The following is a 16165-nucleotide window of genomic DNA, read 5'->3' as shown; positions in this document are numbered from 1 at the left end:
GTGTCTTGTTCCGGGCGAACCGCTGTGCGCTTTGCATTTTGGTTTCGGTTTGGTATTGTTTATCGTTTACGAATTAATTACTCGCACAAAATGAACGCGAGTGTTGTATTCGGTATCAAAGGAGCGGTCCGTGTTCGGTATGATGCTCAGCAAATTTTTTTCGAATCCTTGCGAAGTCTAAGTGATCCCATGAAAGAGCTAGGGAACGTTCCCGGAGCACGAACCTAACGCACCCATTGGGTCGCTCTCAAATAATGGCGAATTCTGGTGGTCATTTTCCGGCAACACGGCTTAGCGCTCGGAAATTGCTAGGTTGCGGCCGAGCTGGATCACGTGACCGTTGTCACCCGAACACATGAGTGCTAGGAATGTAGCAGTTTCAGTTATACTTGAATCCCGCTAGGGGCATCGCGGTCGTCCGTCTTCGAGTTCTGTCGTCTGCTAAAGCACGTGACTTCAACGTGCGAGCCAATGCGGGCACTCGCCACCGTTGCAGTGCGGATGTGACGACACCGGATATAGTTGAGCAATCCGCTGCTCGATCGTCTTGAGACCGGGCAAAAAAAAAAAAAAATAAAGTGCTAGCTGGCAAATTCCGAGCGCTCGGAAAACGCCACGCGAACATGCGAGATTGCTTCGTTTTGATCAAGCGAACATGACTGTTCGGGATCTGTCAAAAAAAAGTTGCTACGAAATGACCACCCGTAAGGTACCACACCAACCCATAAGGTACCACAACAACTGCACGTGTGCTCCACATGGCTTCGTCTTTTTCACCATAGCGTCGTGGCCCGTCTACGAAAGCCCCCTTGCTGCTTTCTGAGTGGACAGACGCCCTGTCACGTGCTTTCTCCAACCTGTTCTTTCTCTCCGTGCGCAGAGACGTACTCTCGTAGCGTATACAAGGTGTCCTAGAAAACGTGCCATTGAATTTTAATTAAAAAAAAAAAGGACTACGCCACATAGAATCATGCGGTCAAACAACGGCATTTGTTCCTACTAGGTTTTTGCCACCTCCTGGTGTGCATGTCATGTAACCTAAGTTTCATTATGTAAGTTTTTGAGTTTTTTTGTGTGTTTTGTAATTTTTGAGCGTTTATGAATTATGCCCCCCCCCCCCGGGCGTTGTCCCTGCCTGTGCAGTGGAAGACAAGTTACACTGGGAGGCAGGACTGGCGAAAGGGGGGGTGGGGGCAACCAGGGATAAATCCCAGGGCTCGGGCCTCTTCAGGGGTTCAGGGGCCCGCCCGACCCAATGCCCGACAGTTGCCAATACCAGAAACGACTACGAACTCATAAGCAGGGCCGGTGCTAGGGGTGTACGGGGCCTGAGGCAAAGGCACATCGTGGGGCCTCTTTCACACCCGCAGTAATGAAAAGATAAGAAACGATAAGATTTTCGTAGTGAGCGGTTTTAGCGGTACGGGAAATGGCTGCAGCGACGAAACGCTGCAGCGTCTCTGCTTGCAAACGCGGTCAACCCGACTCAAAGTTGCCAACCCGAACAGGGCCCTGTCTCCTTTTTGAACCTCGAGGAAATTCGCGTCATCCGTGTGTTCTTTGTTGTTGCAATATGTGGTTTCTCGGTTGCTATATAACATCAACCTCCCGTTGCACCGATGACGCTCAACAGAGAATGGAGTTCACAGAGCTCGTGGTTCCGGTTTGCGAGCGTTCACCTCCATTCGGCAGAACCGTTCTTGTATAGGCAGGCTTGCAGAACGCAGAGCACTCATAATGTTGTCAGCTGTTTGTTCGGCTATTTATTGAAATAAGTCGTGCGGAGCCCATGCACACCGAATGGGTGATAGTCGTAAGAGGAAGAATGGGGTGGGCAGTTCTTCTGCGGATTTTTCTTAAAAGTGGGATTTTTCTCTCCCGGACTTCAATGCGTTGGGATTCGGCAGATTGGGAATACACGGCTATAGTGCAAATTCCACATATCCGGAGTCAGAACTATAGTTCAGAAACCCCCAAGAGTAAACACTCGTTATGATAGGGACCAGCAGCAAGAAATATCGCAGACAAAGTGACAGCTGAGGCTTAAGAGGTCTTTGAAAGACCATCGAATTTTTGTTCAAATATCACTGGCTATGCGAGTTTTCTTCTTCTGGCTTTTTTTTTTTTTTTCGCTGTCTAGGAAACACCAAACGTGAGGAAACGCAGATGCACAACTTTGTCGTGCGCGGCGCCATCCCGCGGAGTCCTTGCGCACTTCCGTGTGGTTCCGTGCTGCCGAGTGAGCTCAAGGCCGTCGACTGCTGCTTGCAAACGAAAGGAACATTAGTTAGTTAGTTCCAGTACCTAAGCCCTTTTAAGACAGGGTGGGCGCTTGTATCAAGCGCCTCAGGAGTAGCTTGGCTGTCACCGTAAAGTCAACTACACTACTGCAGGCAGGTTGTCCTTCGCTGCCTGTGTTCTTCGCTCCCATTCTCGTAGGTGGCGCTTGGTGCTTGCGCTGGGTGGGAGAGACCGCCGTTCGCATGGCCGCTCGGTTCCGGTCCGTCTGCGTGCACTTTCTGGTGGGTAGTCCTCGAAGCCCAGGACCACCTTCCTATTCTCCTCGTGCTTTACCAGTTCCTCTCGGGAGGTGAGGTCCCTAAGCGCTTCGCACCTAAACAAGATGTGGTCTAGACCTTCATCTTCCTTCCCGCAGAGCAAGCAATAGGGGTCTCCGTCTTCAAAGAGCTCATGAGTTCTTTTTTGAGTGAGGAGACACCCTGTTCTGGCCTGAAATAGAAGGGCGCTGTCTCTGTCTCTTCTATACTCTGTTACAGGTGCTGGTGTTTGCTTGTAGGCCGCGTACGTCTCTAGGCTCCTCTTTTTTGACATTGCCTCATTCCAGCGGTGTTCCTCCTTAGCTGCTATCTCTTTTCGGACTGTTCGGGCCCACTCCCTTTCCGACTTTGCCACGTGTCGTGTGGTCCCCTCGCTGTATGTTCTATCCAGGGTTGAAACTCTTCGGACCCAGTTAGTTTTTAAGCCTCGATACCTTATGTAACGATAGATCCTCCTTGCATAACATTGGTCTGGGAGGTGTACAAGCCGTCCGAGGTAGGTGAGTTTCGCTAGGGCGTCCCGTTCCAGGTACGTGGACCATCCCATTTCACCAGTCACTGCCAAGTTAGCCGTCGCGCAATTGCCCCCCAGCAGCCATCGCCCCAATTCGTACAGGTGTCTGTCCAGTATCTTTAGAGTTTGAGGGTTGTATACGATGGCATCATCTGCATGTGTAGCTGCTGGTACCGCCATGGTCTTCCACAGCGTACGACCTACTGTATATGGGTTATAGGAATTCTTCGCAAGGTTCCACATATGCCCCTTCAGACGGTTGGACTTTGTGATGACGAGCCTCTCGTGCAGACCTAGGTACTGTGCATCAGCGTTGATAGTGACGCCTAAATACTTGTATGAGCTGCACCTTGTTAGACAGCTTTCTTGTAGGACTAGTGTGGGAGGATTGTGCACATTGAATCCCATCCACTCCGACTTTTCGGTGCTAAACTTAAGGCCGTCCTCTCTGGCCACATTCCCGCAAATATCTAGGAGCTCCTGCATATTTTTTTTGCGAGTCAGAGAGGAGGACGACGTCGTCGGCGAAGGCTAGACATGTGATCTTTGTTGTCTCTAACCTAGCCTCTGTTGTGACTGTCGAGAACAGGAGTCCTGGGCCTGTATTTTCCAACGTCTGTAGTAGGTCATTTATGTATAGATTGAAAAGTGTTGGCGAGAGGGGGCAGCCCTGCCTCAGTCCTGTCGAAATCGGTATTTCTTCGGTTTGATAGTTCCCTAGCGAGTAGATACCTATGCAGTTGGAGTAGGCATTCTGAAGGAAATCAGCGATTTCGTCGTCCATCCCAATCTTCCGGAGCTTGCTCCAGAGCCTCTTGTGCGGGATACGGTCATAGGCCTTTTCTAAGTCCAGAAATACAAGATGTAGTTCGGCATTGTCCGCCATAGAAGCCTCAATCACCTGCGTCAGGGTAAAAATGTTATCGCTCCCTCGGCGCCCCCTTCGAAAGCCGTTTTGAGCTTCACTGAACATGGTCTTTTTCTCACACCAGTCCCTGATTCGATCGTTTAGGATAGACATCAGGAGTTTATAGACGTTGCTTAGTATGGTGATTGGTCTGTAGGAGTCTAGGTGCTTACTGTCTTTTCCTTTTCCTTTGTGTAATAGCTGTATCTTTGCCTTTTTCCATTCAGTGGGGAATTGCTTTGTGTGTAGGATGTTATTTAGAAGTTCCCTGAGGGCATTTCTTGCTAACGGTTTCAGGGCCTTTAGGAACTCATTGGGTACCTCGTCGATACCCATGGCCTTCCTGTTGGCCAGATTTGCCACGTGCCGTTTCCATTCCCCCTCATGAGATTAGTTTTTTCGTTCCTGTTTGTAGGTTGTGGGAGGGCTGCAACATTTACTGTTAGGCTCTTTTGGAGTTCTCGAAAGTGTTCCGTCATATACGTCTCTGTCTTTTTCGGTTTCCAATTCACCGTTGGTGCCCATTATGGTTGTTGTTCTGTTTTCGTCCTCCTCTTGCATTGATCGAATATAGTTCCAGAAATAGCTTCCTGCCTTTCTTCCTGCCTTTAGTATTTCCTCTTCCTGAGCACGGTGCGTGCTATCTATTTTATGACCAACAAGTTGGTGTACCTTCTGCTTCTGTCCTCTGTACGCCTCCCAGAGCTCCTGAACTCTTGTTGCGTCCAAGCCTCGCTTTTTTGCCCTCCTGTGTTCTCTACTGAGTTGTTTCCGCTTTCTGATTTCGTCTTTTAGTTCCGTGTCGTACCAATGATTTACGTTTCTTCTATTCCTTCCTTTACTTCTTCCAAGTGTCTCTTCTGCAGTTTCCATCATTGTTGTGTGGAAATCGTCGTACGTTAGTACTGGTTGGTCTTCAATTTTCTTCTCCAGTTCATGTGCGAAGCTTTCTATATCTTCCTCATTTCTGATCTTCCACAGTCCGACCTTTTGCTTACTGTGTGGCATTATGATTTTCTTAGGCTTTGCTTTCCATTGAAGGTTAATTTTAATACGGTTGTGGTCGCTGCCACAGCTTTTCACCCCATCTTCGTCGATGTGCATCGCCAAGGAGACGGGCACAGAGGACTTACGGTTTGTTTTGGTGAGAACGTAGTCTATGGTCGAGTTATGGGTTCCATTGTTCCATGTTATCTGCCCAGTGCAGCTATCGCTCGTATTTAATATATGCAGGTTGTGTTGCTCTACCATGTCCCTAAAATTGTCTGCTCGCTGATCTTCTCCATCCAGTTCCATGAGGTAGCAGTTAAAGTCTCCCACTATTACCACTGTGCCCTGTTTCTCCCTGACCAAGATGTCTCTGTGGAGACACCCGAAGATCTCCTCGTTCCACTCTTTGATTTCATTGCCCGTGGCCATGTATACTACTGCTATGTAGATTCGTTGTCCACCTACGTCGGTGATGGTGAGCCATAGGTGTTCTGCGCTGGCTGACGGACAATGTTCTGTGTATACGCGTTCGCACATGTCCCTATTTACAAGGAAGCCAACTCCCCCGCCTCTCTTGTTGCCTGTTTGCCTGTTGGCTCCAAACCATGCCCACTCGCGTTCTAGCAGCGGTGACCCCGCATTTCGCATGTGGGTCTCGGTGACTGCGTACACTTTAATGTCCTCTCTAGTCGCATTTTCCTGGAGCTCCTTCCACTTCAATTTGCTTCCCCCTTGCATGTTTAAGAGGCCTATGTTCAATTCCGATCCTTTTATGGGTTTTCTCCGCCTTCTTTTTCTAGTCCACTTATTCCAGTCGTGGCCTCTTTCTTCGAAAGGCTCATTTGGGGCCTCCTGGGGTGACTGGACATCGTCATCGTGATTGTCTCCATCTCTTCTTAGTGACGCCCTATCCAGGGCGTTCTCCTTCCGCTGTCCAACTTGTTGTGGACTAGCACTTCTAGGATGTTCCAGAGCTGGTCTTCTGCTCCAGGGCCTCTGTCCCCCCAGTGTCGCCTTGCCTCTCCGGAGTGCTTTCGGAGTTCGTTGCTTCGGCGATCCCCAGGGTTTTCGGTGGTCCACCTGATGTCTCGACCGCTCCCTCGCTAGCTTTTTGGCTAAAAAATGGCATACTACGCGGGCAAGGCGATACGCTGTTCGCGCAGCTGAAGCACCTTCATAGTGTATGCCGTCCCGCGTCCACCCTGGCTCTCTCGTAATGTAACTCAGATCTATAAATTCCAGTTTCATTTCCCTGCATAGTGAGCGCAGTCGTTCATTAAGTACTTTAGTTTCGGCCGCCTTAAGTCTTCCTCTGGTCGTTGCCTCAGGTATAGAACATATGGCTACCGGGTCTTCAAAGTCTTGTAGTTTTCGTCTTACGAGGTCCACCACGTCGTCTCCGCTGTTCTTTAATATGTCGTTGAGGCCAGCGTGGATTACGAATTTTCTGCGTCCAGGCTGTTGGTTCTACACGTACTCTTCTATGCTCTCCAGGGCGTCCAGCATGAAGCCGCCAGGTTTATATAACAACTCAAGTTGTTGTTCCGCACCCACAAAGTTGTGCAGTTCGTGGGCTATTCTGCCAACGTTGCTATCGCCCACTATCAGTACTTCGGCCTCTATTGATCTGGGCGATGGCACTGGGAGCGTTGCACTGACTACTTTCGGGTCGCAAAGGCCTCCTTCGCGCATCGTCTCATCCGTTCGTACCGGTGATGCTAGGGTGTCTGCTTCGAGGTTTGGCGGAGCTTCGGCCGACCTGCGCTGCGAGTCTGAGGCTGGGGTCGCAGCGTGTGTTTCGGCTGGAAAGTCTTCCTGGGTTTCATTGCCCGTGACGGTATTCATGGCACACGGGACTTGGTTCCCTGGCTCATGTTTTGTTGGGCTCCCCTGGGTTTCCAACAATCGTGCTAGTTCCCCCTTCAGTTCCTCCACTTCGCGCTGTGCCATCTCCAGACGACCCGATAGCACCTCGTTTTCAACAATTCGTGCCTCTCTCTCTTCCTTCAGCTTCAGCTCCCACATACCCCTAAGTGCGTCTATGTGAACGCAAGTTGTGCAGGTGAATGTGCCGCTGTTGGCTTCCTCTAAGTTCTCGAATGGGGTTTCATCCAAAAAGCACCATCGCTTGCACGACCCGCATTGCACCATATGCTCCTGTTCCGATCGGTTGTCGTCGGTACGTTTAAGCACCGCTACTGGATTCAACAACAACAACAACTTTATTTTGACCTTGGAGAGTGGGGAGTTTCATCGCCACAGGCGATACTCTACCCCATTGCTGGTTGGAATGGGGGGAATAAAATAACGAGCCCCTTCACAATAACGATCGAAGCAGGAGGTATGATGCCACGTCACCGACGTCACCGATGACGTTATAGGGAGAACTCGTTCTGGTTCGCCGATCAGTGGGGGGTCAGCGCTTTGTCCCTTTGCCGCCACGCACCAGTTTTGTCAGTTCTCCCGGAGAATAGATGACTTCCGAAAACCCCAGAGAGCTCGGCGCCGCTTTGAACTGTGGGAACTTGCTGGTAACAAAGGAGGAGAAGGTCTCCAAGATGTTTCGGTTTCTTCTCTCTCGGCCGATTGTTCACGAGAAGCCGAGGTCAGCAAAACAAAATGTGAAGGACAGTTAATTCCAGTAATCACACAGGATGTTATGCGTGCCCGTAAGGAGCATTGGGATTTTCTGAAGTCGTCTGTTGGGGATAGAAGCTGCCGAATCAAGACCGAGCCAGGAACAAGGATTTTTAGAGACTCCGAACAGCCAGGTAGCAGGCAACATTTCTCTGGACCAATCAACGAGCGTGATCCTTGCAGCGTCAGCGCGAGGTCCCAGGCAGATCACAGGCTGGTACCGCTCTTCACCACCGTTGCGCACTGTCGTTTTTTTGCGGCTTACTTTAAATTCAATTTCCGCGATAATTATGAGTCTGCAGTGTAAATTACTTCGCATAGTGCATCTTACTGGCAAACTTAACAGTTTTATAGGAAGAAAACTGGGTGTTAAAAATGACTTCTGTGCTACTTTAAACGTGCATTCTTCGTTTTCTGGTTAAACCCGACTTTTCACGATAGTGGCCCCCCCGAACAAATGTTCAAGAATTCGGGTAAAACGCCATATCTATACCCGAAATCGTTACGGTCCTTCAACTTGTCGTTCTGGGTAAACCGTCGGGAAAAGTGAATCATAATATCAGCAAAGTGAGCTATTTGTGACAACCTATTTGTCCACCGTTTATGATCCCCTCCTGCAGGAGTCAAAAGACGAGCTTTTGTGAATCTCGGGCAAGTGTTTGAATACTGCGGTCACTCACTATCCCAGTTCCGAGCGGAAATATAAAGTTTCTTGTTTCTCGTCCCAGTGTCACAGCTGTGCCTTGTTTCATACGCCTAGGGTTGCCACCAGGCCGGTATTATACCGGCACGGCCGGTTATTTTCTCGCTCTGCCGGTTGCCGGTAGGAAGGTGATACCGGCAGCCAGGTCCCCCAAACTCACCTCGGAAAAGCGTGCAACGAAGAAGGCCGCCACTAGATACCCCACTGTTGCCGTTCTGGATCACTTCAGCGCGCTAAGTTTAGCGGCAAAATGTTTTTGTTGTTTCTGCGAATGAATCTAGCCTTTATATGTCCAAATAAAACGCGTATAACAACTTTCTCTGTCGTGTTTCACTTTTTTGTCCCGTTTTTAAACGTGTTGAGCGATCGGAAGGATCTAGTGCACGGCTGCGTGCATCACATAGCGTACCTGTCGTACCAGGCGCCGCCACTGGCGCCGCAGGCGCAGTCGTCCATTTCTCCTTCGGTGACTTGGCCTGGCTTGGACTGTGCTTCAACTGGATCTTTAGCGCGCTACAATCAAACGCAAGCCAACGTCTGGTAACAATGGGGTATCTAAGGGCGGCCTCCGGCATTGCACGCATCGGGATAGGAACAAATACATGGGAAAATGGCGACCTTGGGGGACCTGCCGGCAGCCTTTTGCCGGTATTTGTGGCTCAAGACCTTTCATAAGGGCTTTTACGGGGCTTTTCCTTCAACATTCCACTACAGCTTGAATAAATCTGGAGCACAGACCAAACTCCGCAGTCACCGGTCGTTTTCTTAGTTATTCATTATTATTATTATTATTCATTATTATTATTATTATCATTGTTATTCATTACGTCTTGTGTTCGGAGGGTACAAGAGCAGTGGTTGTGCAAAGCTGTTGGTGGTTGTGTCGAGCCGGCTAGAACGTTCCTCACCCACTTTCCCTTTCCCGCGAGCCTTTCCTCATTTCCCTCTATTCCACCTCCTCTCCCTCAGCCGGTATTTTTCACTCCGAAAGGTGGCAACCATACATACGCCTCTCGTTCCGGTAGCACCCCGATTCGTCCAAATGTTTATTTCGTCCAATTATTCACAACGTCCAAGTACTCAACACGTCCGAAAAAAATTGGACATAGTGGGCATTGGACGAACTGAACCAAAGGGGGGGGGGGGAAACTTGCCCAACTCGTCCAAATAAGCGTACCGTCCAAACGCTTGTTTCGTCCGAAAAGGGAGGGGGATCTCCGAATGCGAGTGAACAATTGCTTCGTTTACGATTGAAGGTAGGATTTAAACATTCACACCGAAAGATGCCATACCATACACCAAGTAAAACGAAAAACAAATGCTCAGCCTGCTCTGTTTATTTATTTTTCTTTCTTTTTTTTTTCATTCCAACAACTGACTTATTAGTTGAAGGTAAGATTTAAACATTCCCACTGAAAGATGTTATACACCGAGTAAAACGAGAAACAAATGCTCAGCCTGCTCTGTTTAGTTGTTCTTTTTTTTCATTTGAACAACTAACTTATTAGTTAGCATGGCCCAGCAAGTGGGACATGCGCTGCAGGTATGCCTTGAAATGACATGAGCAAACTGCTCTGTTACGTCTGTGAAGGGTGCTTCGTTTCCCAGCATCATTTCCCCTGAGCTGTATTTTCCGCACGCCCATGAGAAGGAAGAGCGAGCCTCTTGTATCGTCTCCTGCTTGGCGAAGCACCGTTCAACAGCAGCCGAATGCGTACCTGCAAATGGCGGTAAGAGGCATGAATACAAAGAGAGCAAGCGAGGAGGTATATATGCTATATTCTATTAATTATCATGATGGTGTTCCCTGATTATGCGAATTTGTTGCTTACCTGGTTGTGCTTACATTGTGTACGGTTGACTCAAATTCAACGAGGAACTTCGAAAACGTCATGTGGGGTTGGCTCTTGAATTTCATGCGCAGCGAATTATGCCACCCTTCGGCGTGATTGTTTGCGCGGAGATCGTCCTCATCCGCAAACTAATTCCAGAGATGAACGTTGGTAAGCCACTGCCGCTCGAAGTAGTCTACGTAAAGGCAAAGGGCCGCAAGTTTCCTTTCAGATCCCTAGATGTTTCCAAGAAAGATCACTGACATTGGGAAACGCGGTACGTAGCGAGAACACAGTTATAGAAAACAACACATCGTTAACTGGACGGTCACTGTAGGTCAGCGGTTCTGTGAACGGGTTTGTGTTTTCTGTGATTCCCCGTTTGATAGATAATCCATTTGCTTTCATGAATACAGTCACCTGCCATTCACCCAGTGTCAAAATGGCCTGTGCTTTCATGACTGCAGCCAGGCAGTTGCCTGCCGAAAGGAGCAGATCCTTAGGCAGTCGTCTGCCGAAAGGAGCAGAGCCTTTGGGAATTCCCCCATTTGGACGAAACGGGCTATTGGACGGTACGGGTATTGGACGCGCTGGGCAAGTTTCTCCTCGCCTGTTCATTTCGTCCAAGTGTTCAGTACGTCCGATCTTTTTCGGACGAATTAAATATTTGGACGTTGTGAGCACTTGGACGAAATAAACGTTTGGACGAAATGGGGCGTAACCCTCGTCCCACCCGATAATTCCCCAGTAACGGGTCTAGGACATTTCGGTGCAGGACATTTCTGTGCAGGACATTTCGGTGCAGGACGTTTCGATGCAGGACGTTTCGATGCAGGACGTTTCGATGCAGGACGTTTCGATGCAGGACGTTTCGGTGCGGACGTTTCGGTGTACGGACGTTTCGGTGTACGGACGTTTCGGTGGAAAGCGTTACAGCGGCGGGGGATCACTGCAACATGGGTTCCGAGAAAAATAGTCCCGGGAATGGCTGTCCGGATGTCGACATATCGTAATAAAACAACGGGAAGCGCTTGGCATCAAGTAGTGTTGTCAAGGAATTTGGTTTACGTAGAGAAGAACGTGCTTTATGTATTTTTTTGTGCACTAATTATAGATTTAAGACATGATCTGCATGTGTTCATGGTCTGTCGGTGGCTTTTAAACTTTTGGGCAATTTTCTTTTTTAATATTTTGCGCCCCATGTTCTAGTCGGTGCTGTACAGATATGTACACACCACTTCCAGCAACGTTTTGCACCGAAATGTCCGTGCACCGAAATGTCCGGATCCCCCCGGTAACATATCAAACACAGATCGTAGCACCCGATTTCTCCCGAATTCTCGTACATAAATAACACCCGATTTTTCCTTCCCGAATTTGAATAATCATAAAACCCAAGAACGAAGAGCCCTACCTATAATCTGGCTAAGCTACTTCATTATTTGTCTGCCAGTGTGAACTTTTAACTCAATTTTTTGTTTTCTTGAGCCCCCCCCCTAAGGTCACTTGGGTCTTCCCACACAATGCAACAAACAATCAACAGGAAAACACCTGTGCCCTGCTTTCTCGGAAAAAGTTAATTGGCCGAAGCTGACAACAATGGACCTTTTCCGTTCCGAGTACTGTAAAAGTCGTTGTCTTCTCGTGTAACATATTTTCGCGTTTTTGCGGAGGCCATTTGTTGACGTGGGAACTTAAATTTGCGGAAAATGCAAGCGTATATATGTTTCTCGGTGACGTCAGTGGATCGACTTCGATCGACGGGTACTTAAAGTCGCGAATACTTTGGCGCTCGCGAAAAACGCCAAAAATCGTTCCCCGCGAAAAACACTTTTACCGTGTATTCACATGGGCAACATTCCCCGCAGAAGCGGAAGACGCGAAAAACTCCATAGCTTTCTGAGCGCGAGCGCTCAACGTCCAGTGCTCACGTACACTACTAACCGTGGGGATTATCCTGCGACACAGCCACAAGATATTCCGTAGCAGACGACAGGAAAGCACGCTGACGGTGTCGTCTGCTAAGTGTCGTCTGCTAAGCGCGCAGTCCGCCACTCCCGATATTCCGCATCGTGTGAATGCTCAGCATAACACGGGACGGAACTTGGTCTCTGCGAGCAGTGTTTTCGCCTTTCTCTTCCACTAGAATCTTCCGTGACGATGTCGCTCGTGTGAATACACAGTTAGTAAGCGTATGCGCATGCTTAGCCACGGCTGCCATGTTTAGGGTAGGTAATCGTTGTCAAGGACACGACCTACTAGATTATAACGACCACGTCATAATCAGCAACCCCTATGAGTAGCCCTTCCGCACTATCCGCTAGGGGCGCTACTCATGGGCACGCGAGATCTGCATCACGATTGGACGATGGAAATTTGAATTCTGAACGCGCAGAAGCGTATGTAGCCGTGTTTACATGAATACGACACAAGCGTATCGAATCGAGTCGAAACCGGAGAGAAGACGATACGCCACCGTTTACATGAATGCGCATCGAGCCCAGACCGGAGGTGGCGCCACGCCGTGTCATATCGGAAAGTTAGAGGCGCACTTCCGCAAATACTGCCGTTTCCGGTGTCCCGCTACCTTCGCACCGAACGCTGAAACGTCAAAAACGTATCATCTACGCCCCATTTTCAAGCGTACTTAAGAATAAAATCTGCTCTACGGCTGCAAGCCCTGCTGCTTCTGTTAGTGTAGACTAACCTACATATCCAAAACGGAGCGTGGCTGCGAACTCCCTAATATCATCATTTTGTGATCCCGACTAGGAGTAGCAGACGACGCAACTAGCCCGCAGCCGAACGCCGCTTCCCATAATTCTCTCTTCTTGCCTTGATGCGCATCGTCTGTTTACATGCACAGTCTGAATGCGCATCCACCGTCTCGATCCACCTCTGTTTAGCGAATTGAATACGATATGCTCTCCTAGCGAATTGACGCGTTTACATGGGTGGATTCGATTCGACAACTGGATACGATACGCTAGTGTCGTATTCATGTAAACGCGGCTTGTGTGACTGCCGTAGCAGACGACAGCAATAGCTCCTATGAAAACGCGTAGAATGATGATGATAATCAACCTCAGAATGAAACATCTGTGGAATATCCACCGCTTGTACAGAAATACTAAGGTAAGCTGAAGTACAAAGTATTGTAGAAGTTGAGGAAGCAATAACTGGGACGATGAGTAGCGTCACCGCTACCTTCCAAAAATGCGGCGCTGGGAAGGGGTGCCTCGAAAAAAACACGCTTACCTTATACGAACTCAAGCAGAACTTCGGACCGGAAGCGTAAAGCCATGTGACATTGCAACTTCCCTTACGTCATTTTGACAGGAAGTTACGACCCACCCATTGCAGTGCGAACCACGACCTACTAGATTATAACGACCATGTCAAACAGACCCCTTCCCAGCGCCGCATCTTTGAAAGGTAGCGGTGGCGCTACTCATCGTCCCAGTTATTGCTTCGTCAACTTCTACAATACTTTGTACTTCAGCTTACCTTAGTATTTCTGTACAAGCGGTGGATATTCCGCAGATGTTTCATTCTGAGGTTGATTATCATCATCATTCTACTCGTTTTCATAGGAGCTATTGCTGTCGTCTGCTACGGTATTCGTACATACGCTTCTGCGCGTTCAGAATTCAAATTTCCATCGTCCAATCGTGATGCAGATCTCGCGTGCCGATGAGTAGCGCCCCTAGCGGATCGTGCGGACGGTTTCCCCATAGGGGTTGCTGATTATGACATGGCCGTTATAATCTAGCAGGTCGTGGCTTTTCCACGTGTGGAAGACCATGCAGGTGCGTCCGGCGCAATAGTGTTCAATCCCATGCAAGTCGCTTCCGCTGGGCTCCGTGTGCCATGCCATGTGCGAAGTGTGTTTGTTTTGTCTGCCATCAGCTGTGCGCTTGGATTCCCTATAGGGAATGAGTATCGTACGGTTGAAACCTTGTGCTGCGCGCGACGTGAAACAACGGCGCACGGAATCGTAGCAGACACCGTTCGCAACATGCTAGGCCTACCGTATCGATCACGGCGGCTCACATGCTGAGATGCTCCTCTTCGCTGGCTTGGTTACTAGTTATTATGAGTTCTGTGGCGAAGAATACCTCCTCATTGCAGCTTTTTGAGTGGACAGACGCTCTGTCACGTGTTTTCGCCAACCTTTGCTTTCTCTCCATGCACAGAGACGTAACTGTCGTACTACGTCTTCCAGCCAGCCTCGCACCAAGAGATGCGAAGGCCCGAAAAAAAAAAGAAACGGAAATCTTTGGGAAAAAAGTTTTTTCGTTTTTTTCCCTGGTCTCCGGAAAAATTGCCCAAAATATCCAGGCGACAAAATTCAGAAATGTAAATTTTCGTGCCTTCGATGCGTTCCAACCCGCCAACAGTGCCTTAGGTGCCCCTAATCCGCCAACAAGCACCAACTTAGAGCTCCGTCTGGCTGCTCCAAGCGATCGCCATCGCGTTCACATAATGTCGGAGTTCTGCTTGGAGTGGACGGGTTGTTCTAATTACCTATAGCTGAGTAGACAGCAGTCTCAGGGAATGCTCTGCTCTGCATTTATGCCTAGAGGATGAACACTGTCTAAAGCTTTTAGCTCATTGTATGCTGTGGTTTGGCCGGCAATGCTTCGACGCAGCAGTAACCACGTTTGTTTCCATTTCTTCCAATTTTTCGAAAAAAAAAAAAAAAAAAACACGAAAGAAACCGTTTTCTTTCGGTTTTTTTTTTCGAGCGATTCAAAATTTCTGGAAATTTTGCATCTCCAATCTAGAGTCGTATCGCATTCCTTTTCCGCGCCGGAGCCGCCATTCGGTGTCCTCGATTGGGCCAATCGTGTCACGTGGTTTCTCCTCCCAAGAACGCACCGTCCATATTGAGTCCCCTCCATCCAAAAACCGGTTTCCTCGGTTGCGAGCTGGCTTGACTGCGCGCAGTTCTCCAGCGAAGAAGGGGGAGATGGGCGTCCCGTTGCTAGGCGACGCAGCCGCGCCGGACTCAAGATGGCGGCCTCGCTTGCCGGCGTTGCTCAATGTCGCTACTCTGTGGCATCAGAGTATGCGAAGAGGAGACGCCTGTAAGGTGAGTCATCGAATTCGAGCGCACTTTTACCCCTGTCAGACGGGCACATATACGGCCTTAACGGTCACGGCCGTAAATGCATACTGTCATTAACTTCCTGCCAGACGGTCAGCGATAAGGCCTTTGTGACAAAACTGAGGTAGGAGGGCAACGGCGTTCCCGCAAGACAGTCTACGGCATTCCATCGAAACTGCCCAAGCCTCGTTACCAAGCACACCATAAACAGGATTTAGTACATTTAATTCAATTCGAAATAAAATGCTTTTTACCCGACGTAATGTTGTAATTTTTTTCGTGTTTTTCTGGCGTTTTTGCACTTTGCTTCGCTTTTTATCCCATCTGTACATGTGTTACGCTTGTAGTCACACCCTCTCGAACCACTGCACGCGGCATCGCACGGTGTCGTCTGCATCCAAAAAGTCGGACGCCACTCAAAAAAATATCCAAAGCACTTAAAAGCAAATATAGTTTGCTGTTGTATTTTGTAAATACCAACAAAACGTTGTTTTCGTGTACTTTCAGTAAGGAAAAGCGTGATTTCGCTACATTACATTCAACGTTCACAGACTCGTTTATCGACGTGGACATCACCGACAAAATGCCTTCACGGATACCGTCTGGCAGCTCCCCAGAGCTTAGGGCCGTATGTGACTTAGGGCCATTTCGCAATGCCGTAACTTTAAGATCCGTATATGTGCTCGTCTGTCAGAGGTATTAATTGAACCTCCGTATGCAATAAGGAGATAAGTCGATTTAGCCCCTTTTTGCTATTTTTGCTGCAATGACATCTACACACCAGTATGTACCTGCCAAAGAAAGTTTAAGACCTTATTGCAATTCATTGGCCCGCTACAGGAAGGTAAGAAACGGGAAATGCATGTATGTCAATGGGACGGGCAATCAGATCAGGCCCCTTTTCTCGGTTTGGG

This window comes from Ornithodoros turicata, unplaced genomic scaffold, assembly GCF_037126465.1.
Source record: "Ornithodoros turicata isolate Travis unplaced genomic scaffold, ASM3712646v1 ctg00000783.1, whole genome shotgun sequence".
In the NCBI taxonomy this organism is placed as follows: Eukaryota; Metazoa; Arthropoda; class Arachnida; order Ixodida; family Argasidae; genus Ornithodoros; species Ornithodoros turicata.
The sequence above is the reverse complement of the archived record's forward strand: the minus strand, read 5'-3'. Positions refer to the sequence as shown.